Here is a 14,426-nt window from a genome sequence, read left to right on the forward strand (position 1 = left end):
TGGGTGGATGTCATGATATTATTGATATTATTGGTTGAAATCGGTTGGTTCAAACCTACATAAGCACACCTCATATTTGGTTTTACAAGATGAAAACATGATTGTATTTATATTTTATTGTTAACTAGGTGTGCAATATGACTGGGGATGTGATCTAAAAGGGTTAAAAAGGCTTTTTCCATTTAATCTTGACTTTAATATTAAAAAAAACTCTTAATTGTGTCAAAATAATAAAACTATTCAAGTACATTTTCTTATGTGTTGTGTTTTTACATTTTCGTAAATTCCACAATTAAGAAGTAATTGTCATCAGAGATTAAACTCCTTGATTTGCTTGTAATGTTCCCAAATTTGCTTGTAGCGTCCGTTTCCACCCGTTGATATCACCACAATACATAAATATCCATCCATCATCTATACCGCCTACCATTGGAGGGTCCCAGCTGACAGTGGGTGAAAGGTGAGTTACAGCCTGGACGGGTCGCCAGTCAATCACAAAGCCAATTAACCTGTAAAGTGTTGCCAGTTAAAGGTGCCCTGCGGAGCTTCTGATCTTTAGTATGAGTGGGTCCATGTTTTGTTTGTCTCATGCACGTGTGATGCGGTGAAATAAATGATTCTGCAAATGTGCATAAAGTTCATGCAACTGCTCAGAATTTGTTTGTTCCTTTTGTTTAACTCTTTAGTTCCTCCTTGCCCTGATGTCCTCAGTGTTTTATTTTAGTGTCACTTATAACAAAACTTGAACTTATAATAATGTTGAAGAAACTGTAGAGCAGCACTTCTCTGGTGTTTGGGGGCTTTATTTTATGTTTATATGATGAACCTGCTGCGTCCGACTCTGGTTTAAAGAAGAAACTGTGTGTAAGAGTCTATAAACAAAAAGTGACTTCACTGGGATTCTTCTGGCCCTTAAATTATGGTAAACAGTTTGGAAAAAGCAGTCGTGGTTGTTCAGCGGTTAATGGCGAAAGCTGATCTTTGGCTGCTGGAGCGGAGCAGTGGGACGGGCGGAGGTGGAGGGTTTGTGGTGTCCTCTGGCCGTCCTGCTGTTCATCAAAACGAAACGAGCTCGTAAATCTGAACGACCTGCCGCCGCTGCTGCTGCTGCTGCAGCAGGAAGTGGCTGCTCGGCAGCGTGTTTAAATGCAGAGGATTTAAGCGAGGAGCGTGATGGGCCCCGGCGCTCCGGAGCTGCTGGCAGGTTTACGACTCCGGCTGCTGCAACCTTCTGGTGGAGGTCTGGACCGGGCTGGGAACAGAGACGCTCATCAGTGTGATTGATGCTTCAGGACTTTTAAACTGGTGGATCTGCAGTTCACCTTGACTTCAGTAGTGAACGGGGGGTGACAGCGCGGCATGTACACGGCTGCAGCGTGTCACTTCCTGTGTCGCACTGAGGTCAGAGGAATGCTGCTGTACACATCACTGTTACTGGCACAGTGATGGAGAACAGAGGACTGTACCTGGAACACTTCAGTAGGTTTAATAATGGAGACTCATAAATGATTCAACAAACTCTGAAAAGTGACAAATATAATATATATATATGTGTGTGTGTGTGTGTGTATATATATACTGAAGGTGTAACTGTCAGTCTTTACAGTTTGAGCACTTGGTAGGGAGGTTATTGTACGCTTTATTTTACAGGTTCATTCATTTTATCCTAATTTCCTGGAAATTTGCAGCTGTTTAATGGTTAATTTTTAGGACATTTTTCAGAGAGGATGATGCAAATTGATACAAATGATAAGAAAAATGGAAAAAGTGTTAAATTAGTTTAGTTGGTAACTCATTATACTTGGGTTCATTGTTAATTTGCATGGATTCTTAATGACTTCTTGATGAAAAGTATTATGTATAAAACTGAAGCATGACAGGATTGTTCAGATTTAATCATAGTAGATACTTCTTTCCATTTCATTAAACCTGCATTCACTGATGTTTTTCATCACTAGTTTCCATCAGAAACAAGTAGTGAACACAACTCTGACACATCATCAGCTTTGAAGTCGATATGTTGAACTTGTTAGCAAACAGTTGCTTATTTACACATCCAGCAGTTACGGAGCAACATTATCATTGATTTGGAGTCGTGTTTCTGCAATAATTTCCAAAATGATCACCAGCACACTTATTAGAGGGCCTGAATGTAGAGATTGAGACCAGAATGACTCAAAGAAAACGACTGACTTAGTATTTCTAGAGAGAAGTTGAGGCTTGTCGGTGGCACCTTAAGAGACTTCAGACGTGTCAGCTGCTGGTTGGAACCACTGGAGAGTAGATATCCTTAATGTTGCTCGGCTAGGGAGCGTTTTTAAATCTGTTTATAGTGTCTTAAGTGTTTGTTAGCTCAGTTTCACCTGCGTGACTTTCCGAATGCTTGTGTAACGTGTTTTTGTCTCACAAAGGGAATAAACTGATAACGAGTGAAAACAGCAGAAACACAACGAGGGCTGAAGCATCTGTCAAACAGCCGAGAATTACTGCTGTCACAGAGGATGAGGAGCTCAAAGGACAAAAACAGAACTGCTGGGGGAAAATAATTTGGACGTCTTCCAAGAGTCTGACAGACGAGAGTGTGTGACACTCAGAAACCAGATTAGTCTGCGTACCAACTGTTTTAGAGAAAACTCAATTTTCCAGCACGAACAGACTCCAAACCTGTTTAGAATCAGTGTGTAGTCTGGATTTGGGACACAGCTACAGTGTCTCAGTCTGTAGCTGGGAGGGAGGTGAGGTCAAAGGTCAGCGTGTCAGCAGGTGGCGTCCATCCTATCTCCTGACCTCTGGTCGACCTCTCCAGCTGCAGCCGCGGAGACGCTGCTCTGCCGCTGATTCGTCCTTGTTACCGTCGAGCCTCTCAGACAGCCGATTCCTCCCCCGCCATCCACCCCTCTCTCTCTCTCTCTCTCTCTCCCTCTCCCCTCCTTGGGCGCCGCATCCGTCTCGCGATTGGGTGTGATCCCAGCTGGTAACCATGGCGACAGTTGCCGGGGCCAGCCGGCAGCAGAGGAACTCAAACGTGAGGACTGTTGAAGGACAGCGGATGCAGAGAGGAGGGGGGTGGGGGGGGGTCATGGGCGGAGGGGTGTGATCTGTTGGCAGGGTAATAATAAGTGGGTGTGTGCTGGAGGGGGGCGGTGGTGGTGGTGGTGGTGGAGGGGGGGGGGTTTCAGAAGGTGAAGACAGCCAGCTGTGTCCTCGGAGGCGGGCCACAGGTGTGTATGTGGATGAAATAAATGAGATAATCCACAGGGAGGTGTCGCAGTGCTGCTGCCAATTCTTTGTCTTTTTGTCTCTTTGTCTACAAACACATGATCACATTTCAAAGATCTGCTAGTTTGACCTCTTATGACTCACTTTTATGAATTCGGAGTCTATTTTAAACATCTGTGACAGTTTATTCGCCAAAAGTTGTTAAGATTCCTCTAAATCCATCTTCCCCTCTGTCCTCCAGCAGACTGTTTCTGAAACTATTGACATAAAATCGGCATTATTGATGAGCACCTACCCCCAGCCAATCAGAATACGTGACCTGCAGTAACGTCTGCAGCTGGAGATGTAAGACACTATATAGCGTCTATGAAGCGAGACTGATGGATGGATGTTTCACATCAGTGAGATCGTGTCCAAGTTTAATTTTTTTCAAACATAGCCGAAGATCGCTAGCTTAGCTTTAGCACAGATATATTATATTCCTTTAGCTGAGGCACAGAATGAAACCATGTTTTAATTCTTCATCCAAAGACTGAAGATGAAACAAGCAGAGTCTCGTTAAGCAGACAGTCGGCTGTAAAATGTGACGTCATCCGGCTGTGATGCAAACTGCAACTACAGAAGTTACGTACACACTCAGCGTAGCGCTGGGCAGCGGCGGCGGGTTCGTGATGAAGCTTCCTGCAGATTTGATTTGACTTTCTGGTGTGACGTAGCAACGAGTACCGTCACCGACACCGCTCTCCGTGCAGCCGCAAATTAAAAAAATTTCAAATAACTTAAAAAGAGTGAGGAGATAGAAATGAGTAACTGTACAGCACCATCACCCTGATCCATCCTGATATCAGACAAACAGGGTTCATTCCACCTTAGAGTATCCATCCTACTGCCCACATCATTCAACATCGAAACTGTTGAATGTTATAAACATTTGGGAAGCTGGCTGGATACCAGACTCACTTCTAAGAGCCATGTGCATTTATGTATAGACACAAATCATGTTTCTCTTCCCCTTGTCAGTTCTGTCTGTGCTTGATTATGGTGATATTGTATAAATGCTTCCACCTCTGTCTCCAGTCCAAACTAAACCTATGTTTCCATCTTGTAATAATACGCACCTTAATGGGAGCATCTTTGCATTTATTATGTATATTTCAGATTTTTTTCTGTATTTTTTATTCTGCATTTGTCGTGCACACTTATGTCTCGTCTGCAGTGTGTATGTTACACCCTGCAGGAACAAAGTTTCACTCTTCTGTATTTCCTGCTCATACTGTGGACTGTAGGGATGTGCAGAGAGCCCAGTATTTGTATTTGTATCTGTATTTGATGAGGCAGCAAAATTATTTGTATTTGTATTTGAATAAAAGTGGAAAGAGGCTTAAAAATCCTGTTTTTGTTTTTATTACGCTTTTAATTTTAGAAAATTAAAGTGTTACAATAAGAGTTCATGAAGCGTGTGTCAGTAGTTCAGCTTTATCTCTGGGGAACACTCCCAACTCCAGGACTGATGTCCAAATTAGGAAATGTGCGTCATGTAGCAGGTGGATGTGACTCCCCTCACTGAGACCTTCTGATAGACGTCACAGCGGAGCAGAGGAGAGACACTGAGATAGTGATGTAAACAACCTGTGCGCTGGTGTTTGACGTGGGTTTTTTTTTTCTTCTTGAAAATAAATCACTCAACATTGCATCTGATATGAAAAGGTGGGATGGTCGTCCTTAACAAAAACAAGACAGCAGCATTATATATTGTTTATTTATAAGGCTTGTATATCATTATCTCTGCTCTCTGGTTTAAATACAGAACGTTTAATGTCAGGTCACATTTTAATATTTGCTGTATCTCTTGTTCACACTCAACTTGTAAAAAAGTGGTTTCAAATAATGTGAAGTTACATTCTCTAATTTCACTTAAACATTTTAAAAGACTGTACTTATGTATTCACATGTCTGTGAATTATCTGTGTATCTGCGTAACAGTTTATGTTTACTCTTGTACACAGGTCTCTCATGAAAAAGATCCTGATCTCAATGAGACTAGCTGTTTAAATAAATGATAAATAAACTTAATAAACATTTAAGATACAGAGCAAAGTGTTGTTCAGAGGCAGCATGAATGAAAATAAGGTCAAAGTTAAGAAAAGTAAACAAAGAAGAGAATTTGTTGTAGGCAAAGATGCTCAAGTTCTAGATGTTGGTTGAAGAAATTATGGCCTCTGCTGAGGTTTAAACACACACACACACACACACACACTCAAAAAAACTTACATTCAGAGGTCATAATAATGTGAGTAAATGAAGTCACTTCATGTACAGGCGTAGTTCAGAGTCACAACATAAGCAGCCTTCATTTTGGCTCATTTATTCTGACTGTTCACAAACACATTGCTGAATCTAACATGAGCTTAAAGGACACAGGTGATCAACAATTAACTTATTAATTAATTTTCAAGAAAGTCTTTGTGAATATATACTTTGCAGTTAAGCGTTCAGAGACTGAAACCGTCACATCTAAAGTTGTCAGAGATGTTGAACGTCCGATCTGTGTTTAAAAAACAGAAAGACGTCTTTAAGATGTAAACTCTGACTTTCAGTGTTTTAATAGAACTGAAGAGTCCACTGAGATAACGTCTCTCTGACTCCGTTCTGACAACCAGCCGTCATCGAGGCGAGGCCTTAATATGATAAAAATCTGTCTTTACGCTCAGAAATGTCAGCGTCAGTTAAAGCTTGTGGCCGCTCGGGTCAATAACTGATGATCCACGGGAGACATTTGTCTTTGATGTCCTCAGAGAGCAGCAGCATGCTAATCTCTGCTTTAAATCTCCTTCACGCTGCTCCAACAGCTCCAGTTTAACACTCGATGACGTTATCTGTCAATGTCAAAGTCTCACTGATCCGTCCTGCATGACAAACCTCAGCGCTCTGACGGTGTCCTGGTGGTTTTTCATATTTAAGATGCTGTGTCACCATGACAACTAGGGGTCAAGTTTACCCTTGCTGTCCTCACTCTTCCACTCTTTCCTGTTTTTTTTTTGTTACCCCTCTTTCATCTGTCTTACAAAGGCAAAATAATGTCATCAGATTATAAAATGATCAAAGTTAAATTCACTTGTTTACACATCAGAACTGATGGAAACAAAGGCCTCAATTACACATGTCAAATGTCCAGATGAGATTTAGGACAGTTCCTTCCTACACTATATTTAAAACACAACAAAATACAGAAATACACCGAAAACACAAGAAAATACAGAAATACACCAAAAATCCAGATAATACAACCAAATACAGAAATACACTGAAAACACAAGAAAATACAGAAATACACCAAAAATCCAGATAATACAACCAAATACAGAAATACATTGAAAACACAAGAAAATACAGAAATACACTGAAACACAATAAAATACAGAAATACACCAAAAATCCAGATAATACAACCAAATACAGAAATACACTGAAAACACAAGAAAATACAGAAATACACTGAAAATACAGATAATACAACCAAATACAGAAATACACCGAAAACTCAACAAAATACAGAAATACATAAAAAATCCAGATAATACAACCAAATACAGAAATACACTGAAAAACATTTATTTGAGTTCTGAGATTAAACTCAGAACTCAAATACATTTTTCACATGTGGCCCTAATCCTCTTCCATAGTTAACTGTGTAGCTGCTACCTGCTAAATAAAATAACAGCATAGACCGGCTTGGTTTACTTTTCCTCTCTTATGGTTTGGATCTTGCAGGTTCTACTCAGCTATAAAAGTAGAGGTGACAAAAAGCTTTAGTGAGTCAAGTCAAAGTTAGCCTTCAGCTGTCATATTATTAGATAATGAACCATTAAAGATTAGACATAGGTAATGGAAATTTGCATTTTTAGCGGTATGTTTTGGAATTCTTGTAATTTTAACCATGTTTTTTTTGAACAGCTTTTTTATTATGTGTTTTTTTACAGTCAAAAGTCATCTAACAAAGTGTAATGTGACTGGATTTATTGTACATTAATGTGATGGTAACCTTGTCTGATACTGGACATGTTTCTGTTAGTTCAGCAGCATCTCTGGGATCAGTTTTGAATGAAACTGATGGGAGCAGCGGTGATGTTTATTTCTCAGTGACTACATTTCATCTCGGCCTCGGTGGGCGTTTTGTTTTTCTATCAGCGCTCAGTGTGAGGAGCCTCACACTCTCCCACGCCGCCACTCCTACATTTACTATTCAAACTGAACACTGTGTCCCCGATACAGAACTCAGCACTCTGTCTCTGTGTGGGAGTCCATTTGTTAACTTCTATAAATAGGCACCGTGGTGGTTTCTGTTTGGTGTTAATTGGCTCTAAGCGGGACACAAGGACATGAGATTGGAAACAAACATTTGGTTTTCATTCAGTGTCACAGCTACTGATGCTGCACACAAACACAACATAAATATTTAGACAATCGGTAACCTCTGAGACATAAGTAGTAAAATCCTGCTACTATGGTTTGTTTACGTAGCCTCCGGAGGCAGAGGAAGCTTCCAAAGATATTCTAGTAGAGCCCCAGAATATAAATATAGACCTGGAAATGTGCAGGATATGTCCCCTTTAAGGTAATCTGTAATCACTGACCTCAAAGACTCTGAAACTAGAACACGAGAAGTGAGTTAGTGACGTGAGTAAAAGTCAGTGTAAGTCGTAGTTTGCAGCTTTGGGAAACAGACTGGCACTAACTGCCCTGAAGTGCTCTGCGAGGCCTCCCGTCACGTCACAGATTAAACATTTACAGCGGAAAACAGAGACAGCTCAGCTCCTGACTTATTCATCTCATGTCTGTGTTTCCAGCAGACTGTTATGTCAGCGGAGAGGAGAGACGCTGAGGGGTTAAAGCAGCGAGGAGGGAAGGAGGGGCTGACGTGGGATTCGTCACACCTGTCGGGGATCAGGTGACCGATAGTGTTCGTTTCCTCTCTCGTGTCTCATGTATCGAGGATGGATTACAGCGTGGCGGAGAGTGTGGGAAAAGGGCGCGGTACACATGACCTATTGAGTCGCCGTGCAGGTAGATTTGGGTTTCGCCTGGTGTTTCAGTGCTTTTTGCTTTTTTTTAATGGTGATTTATGTAGGTGAGGTTTTCCCTCCTTCTATGACAAGAACATACACTCACTTTATTATTATCTAAATCAATCCAATACAACAGTTCTGCCATAAATTCTACTTTTAACAAGATTTTCAGTTTTTGTTGACGTTGTTAGAAAGGTTATAATTCTACTTTACGTTTATAACTGAGCTCGTAGTCGGTGGTGGTGTACTGGACTCATTATATTGAAGTGTTTCTAATATTTTGTCCACCCCGTTAACATACATGAGAAGCATGTATCACTATATCGTCTGGGAGGCTAAACTGCCTGTAACTCCTGCCACAGTTGATATCAGTTTCCCAAAGCTGTCGACTCAACGCTTCAACTGTCAAACCACAAAACCATGACCACAGCTGTGACTACATGATGTTGTTATTGCTAACAAGCTAGCTAACTAAACTCTTTTTAACTAATAATCATGTTGTTACTGATACTGGTTCTTTAGTAACTAGTGGTTCCCATCAGCTAACTACTTTGTGGGGTTTCAGGGTTTCATGTTTAAAGAAAGGTCGTGTTCATGTTACGTTGGAGCTCCTGTATCAGGATTTAATCATTAATAAACATAATTCAGTTCACCAGAAATATTTTTGCTGAACTCTCCAGCTAGTCTTCATCCTTAAAGCCTTTTCTCTAAAAGTGAAATTATGAACAATAAAGCATAAATATATCATTTGTGCTGCTTTGGGTAAGTATGTTTCTCTAGTATTATACTAGTATTAGACTGTGTTGTAATATAAAGGCTAACTAGCTACACTGCAGTACAACATTTCCACGTCCTCCACATGGATCATCAACTGGTGACAATCTGGCTTTTTATCTGAGACATGAAGCTTTATCTCGAGTAGGTTTCGCATCATTACGCAGCGTTAGCATGATATCATGTATGTAGCCATTAAATGTCTATTTAAGACCTTTTTATATAGTTGTCATTTTATGACGAGTCAGCAGGAAACATTAAAATGTCATTCAGACGGGGTTTTCAACCAAACTGAATAATAATTAATTGCTTTTTTAAAATCAAGAACCCATGAATATTGAGTGGTAAATATGTCCACTGATGTGCTGTGAGAGTGTGAGAAGCTGCTTGTTCCAGACGCGTTTGTTCTGTTTTCACGTTTCATATTTTCATTAAAACATCTCCTCAGTATTCACACAGAAACACGAGACTCTCCCGGCTAACGATCCTATAGGTTTATATTATCAGTTTTAATCATTTCAACTTCGTTTTAGAGAAAATACGTTTTGTCTGTCATTTCGGAGGACAGTCAGTGGCACCAATCACAACGGTTGTGAATTTAAAACACTTAAATCCACAATTGAGACAAAATTTTAAAGTTAATTGATTTATCTGTTTTCTCGACATCTTTCATCCGCTGTTAGCAACACGTCATCGAATTGATGGTTGATCGTCATCAATGATTGGATGTTTCTTACCAAAATACATCTCGTTATGTCCACAGTCATTGACTTTTTATCAAAGAACCAGATATTATCTAATGTTGATGTTTAACCAGGATATCAAAGCTGTAAAAGAGTGTCTAACATTAGAATAATGAATGAGATCTACTTTGTGAACCCAACTACATAGATTATGTCCAGCATGTCAAAATGACTGTAGGTATAAACGTGATGAAGACAAAGGTAAATGGGAATAAAGTTATTACTTTACTACTATGTGTGCTGATCATTTAAACCCATGTTCTGTTAGCTGTACTGGCTGAAAGTACAGACAGTTATTCCAGCTGCTACAAGCTGGAAAGTCAAGGACAAACGTCTCTTTCATCACAACGTGACGATAAAACTCAAATCTGAAAAATGTCGCGAATGAACAGTCAGAAAGAAAAAGATGAAAAGGAGTTAACAGCTCTCTTTTTAGCTCTGTAAATTAATCTTCTTATGTAGTAAAGAGAAGAAAAGGACAGCAACTGGGACACAGCTGGAGCCACAGAAAAAAAAAAAAACTTTCATGTATTCTCCGTCGTCTTAATGGAAATCATGTAAAACGAAGTGAAAAGCTGTTCTGTCCTGCTGGGTTTAAACTGGTAATGAGAGGAAGTTGTTGGAGACTGAGTCCGGGGACGCAGTGCTTTATAAAACCAATCATTTATTGGTTCGTTCTGCTGATTGGACGGTGAAATAATGTCTCAGTAAAACTAATGTTTGGGATGATCAGGGTGATGTTGAGGATTTCTATCATCGCTCTTTTTACGTTATTTGAAATTTTGAAATTCGCAGCTCAACAGCGAGCGATGTTGAGGCAGAACTCATCACTACACCAGAAAGTCAAATCAAATCTGCAGGAAGCTTTAGAGCTACGCTGAGTGAATGAAACTCCCGTAGCCGCAGTTTGAGACAATGACTTTTACTTTGTGAGGAAACTTAGACACGACCTCACATCCTGAGTCTCTTCCCTTCATTTGGGAATCAGAATATGACGTTATATACTGTCTTACGTCTCCAGCTGCAGATGTTACTGCAGGTAAACATGCTGCTGCATCCAGCCAATCGGAGAAGGAGCTCATTAATAATGCAGATTTTATGTAAATTATCTTCAGCCTGCTGGAGGTCAGAGGGGAATGTGGTCTGTAAGGAAAGATGAATTTAGAGGAATCTTAACAACTTTTGGTGAATAAAATGTCACAGATATGTTTAAAATAGACTCAGTATTCATAAAAATTAGTCAAAAAAGGCCATAATACCAGCTCATTAAATAAAAAGGTCCTCTGGTCTCTCATCATTTGCATGATTTCAAAGATATTCAGGTTTGTATTTAACATAATTCCTCTTATTTCTGCCACATTAAAAGGACCAAACCAGTGTTTTTTTAATGTTTTATAACATTTTCTACAAATAATGCCATGTAAAAGTACATTTACTCAACTCTTGTACAATTCTGCAATTGTACTTTAGTATTTTTTTGCTACTTTATTGCTTCTCTACTTCTGCTCCACTAAATTACAGAGGAAAATATTGTACTTTTTATTTCTGTACATTTATTTGATGGCTTTAGATACTTACAAAACACGTAATCATTTTATAAAATAAGATGCTGTTGAACAGTGAATAGTGAAATTAGCAGTTTATACATTTATGCATCAATACTATAACATATAATTATAACACTAATATAAGTGTTACTGCTTAAGTACTTTTATATCTATATTAATAAGTCTAATTACTCAGCACAGTTGTTAACAATAATTAATGTTATTATTAGTGACTATTTTAAAAATGACAGCAGTGAAAGCCAAAATGTTAATATGTAAGAAAATGAGACACATTCAGGCGTTAGCTGCTGATGCTAACGCTACCTGCTGCTAACTGGGTCTGTTACATGCAGTTTATACATTTATGCATCAATACTATAACATATAATTAATAATAATATAACACTGATATAAGTGTTACTGCTTCAGTACTTTTACTTTAGATTCTTTAGGTGAGTTCTGAAGCCTCTTTTCTCTGATTTCTATTAATATATATTGAATGACGTAATGTTTAATATGTGAGATATATGTTTGGATATTTGTGATGTTTTGTAATGAACTCTATTGACTTGTTAATTGCTTCCAGATGTTAATCACACCTGTCATCATAGAGCCTGTCAGCTTATTGGTGTTCATAGATGCATAAATATTGGCGTTTTTTTTTTTTTTTTTTTTTCATTTTTACAAACATTTTGACCTGATGAAGATCTGAGTAGGATTGAAACGTTTACATCCTGATTAAAGTTTTTGATCTGGGTTAAACCGCCGTCCAGAAACATCAGTTTAAACAAGATACATCCTGTGATGTTCATCCTGTCTGATAGGAGCTTTAGCCTTGTTTTTAAAATTACATGCTGCTGTCGGTGGAGTTTTTACGGCTGGCGGCAGAATTATTGGCTCTCAATACTCTCAGCAAATAAAACTATCCACACAGCTGGACGCCACTAAGAGAATGTGGGAAAATGTGTTGTTTTTATATTTAGGTTGAACTGACCCTTTAAAATAATGAAGGCGAGGGTGAGAAAACACTATCAGCTTATCATGACTTAGAAATCCACAGCTGGTGAAAGTCCCACAGCGTTCATCCTTCATGTTTCGTGACTCGCAGGCCGAGCGTGTTGATGACTGACTCTCTGCACACATGTGGGATCTGTTTGTCCGCCGTCGTGTTTGCTTGTAGACAGATGAAAAATGGCCACACGCCTTTGATAGCTGGCCGTGGCGTGTTGATCAGTAGTTTATATATATATATATATATATATATATATATACACATTAACTGTGGCCTCTGCAACATCTCACTGTTTGAATGATTTGATTGCAGCAGCTTTTACAAATCACAGACGTTTTCAGAACCACCCAAGTTTAATGTACATTTTCACCGCGGCGATGACTGATTCATAACATGCATCTGTTCATCAGCTGTGCAAACAACTGTGACCGTTCACTTCTCAGCATGAAGAGAGAGGAGACACAGAGGCACATTCTCTATAAATGTTGCCTGAAAATCGAAGTATCTTCAGTTATTATTGATTATATTTGAATTTATTCTCATGTCTCAGGTGTTGAGCTGATATTTTATTACTGCATCTGTTACTGAAGACAGGATCTGTCCTTCAGCCGCAACATTTATCATGTAGTTCAGAGTTGTTTTGCTGACATTTGTGTCTCTACTTGATTATAACAACCTTTTGTTGCCTCTAACTTTCTCTGTGATGTCTCATTTTAAAGACAACATATTTATATTAATAAGTTTAATTACTCAGCACAGTTGTTAGCAATAATTAATGTTATTATTAGTGACTTAAGTTACTGTGACTATTTTAAAAAATGACAGCAGTGAAAGCCAAAATGTTAATATGTAAGAAAATGAGACACATTCAGGCTGCTAGCTGCTGATGCTAACGCTACCTGCTGCTAACTGGGTTTGTGTTTAATGTTATAACTTGAGTCCAGCAGCAGACAAAGTGATGACAGACAAACGTTCAGAGCTCAGACACTAACAGAGACCACCGTCTGTCAGAAAAATAAGTTAAAAAAAACAACATTTGGGAGCAGAAAAGGCTCCGACATGAAGAGTTGTTTTGTTGTTTGTGCCCAAATATCATAAATCGTCATTCATTCATTGATTTTGTTTATTAAAACAAAGTTAAACTAATCTGAGCTCTCAGAGTCTGAAGGTTTTATCTGAAATTCACCTGATCATGAAAACTCCATTTAAACATGTGATAGGATTTTGATATTATATGTGTATACAACATTAAAGGTGCCTTATATTAGCAAATAAAGAGAACTATACTGTTTATCAGTGTTGATATCTTTGATAGAAGCTGATATTTGTGTTAAAACAGAGAGGCTGGTTGGTCCAGGAAGCTACAGATTAATGCATTTAAATACTAAACCAGACGCCAAAACGCCGCCGCAGAGCGATTCTGTTACACTCACAGACGGGATTTTACAACTCTGGAGAGACTTACCGCGGCGGCAAATGTTTTATCTTTCATCGCGGCGATCACGAGGTAAACAGCAAGCAACACGGCGTTCATGTTACAAAGTGATCCGCCAGGAATGTACACTTGCACGAATGTGATTGGCCAACGCGGCGCCTTGTCAGACGACGTGTGTCAACGCACCGCTCCATACTTACGCCTCGTCCACACTAATATGGATATTTTCCTCAACGTGTCGTAGGTCACTAAAACGCCTTCTAAAGTGCAGATTTTTTAAACACTGCAGTTTCTGTGTATCTGTGTGGAAATTATGACATCACTACTCGATTTGCTCATGCGAAAAAAGGCAAAAAGGTCAGGGGTCATCAGACTCGCTGGGAGTCATTCTGCTGTGGATATTAATATCTACGGCAAGTTTCATGGAAATATGTCCTAAAGATGTTGAATTATCTCACTCAACAAACATTCCTCGAGCTGCTGAATAAATAAAAGAGTTGGGTTTTTTTATTTGTAGCGTGTGTGTGTGTGTTTATGTGTGTGTTTTTAGCTCCTCTGGCTCTGGATTCCTCCTCCTCCTCCTCCTCCTCCTCCTCCTCCTCCTCCTCTCTACTGTTGTTGTTGTCCTGA

Source organism: Thunnus thynnus, chromosome 3 (genome assembly GCF_963924715.1).
Source record: "Thunnus thynnus chromosome 3, fThuThy2.1, whole genome shotgun sequence".
NCBI lineage: Eukaryota > Metazoa > Chordata > Actinopteri > Scombriformes > Scombridae > Thunnus > Thunnus thynnus.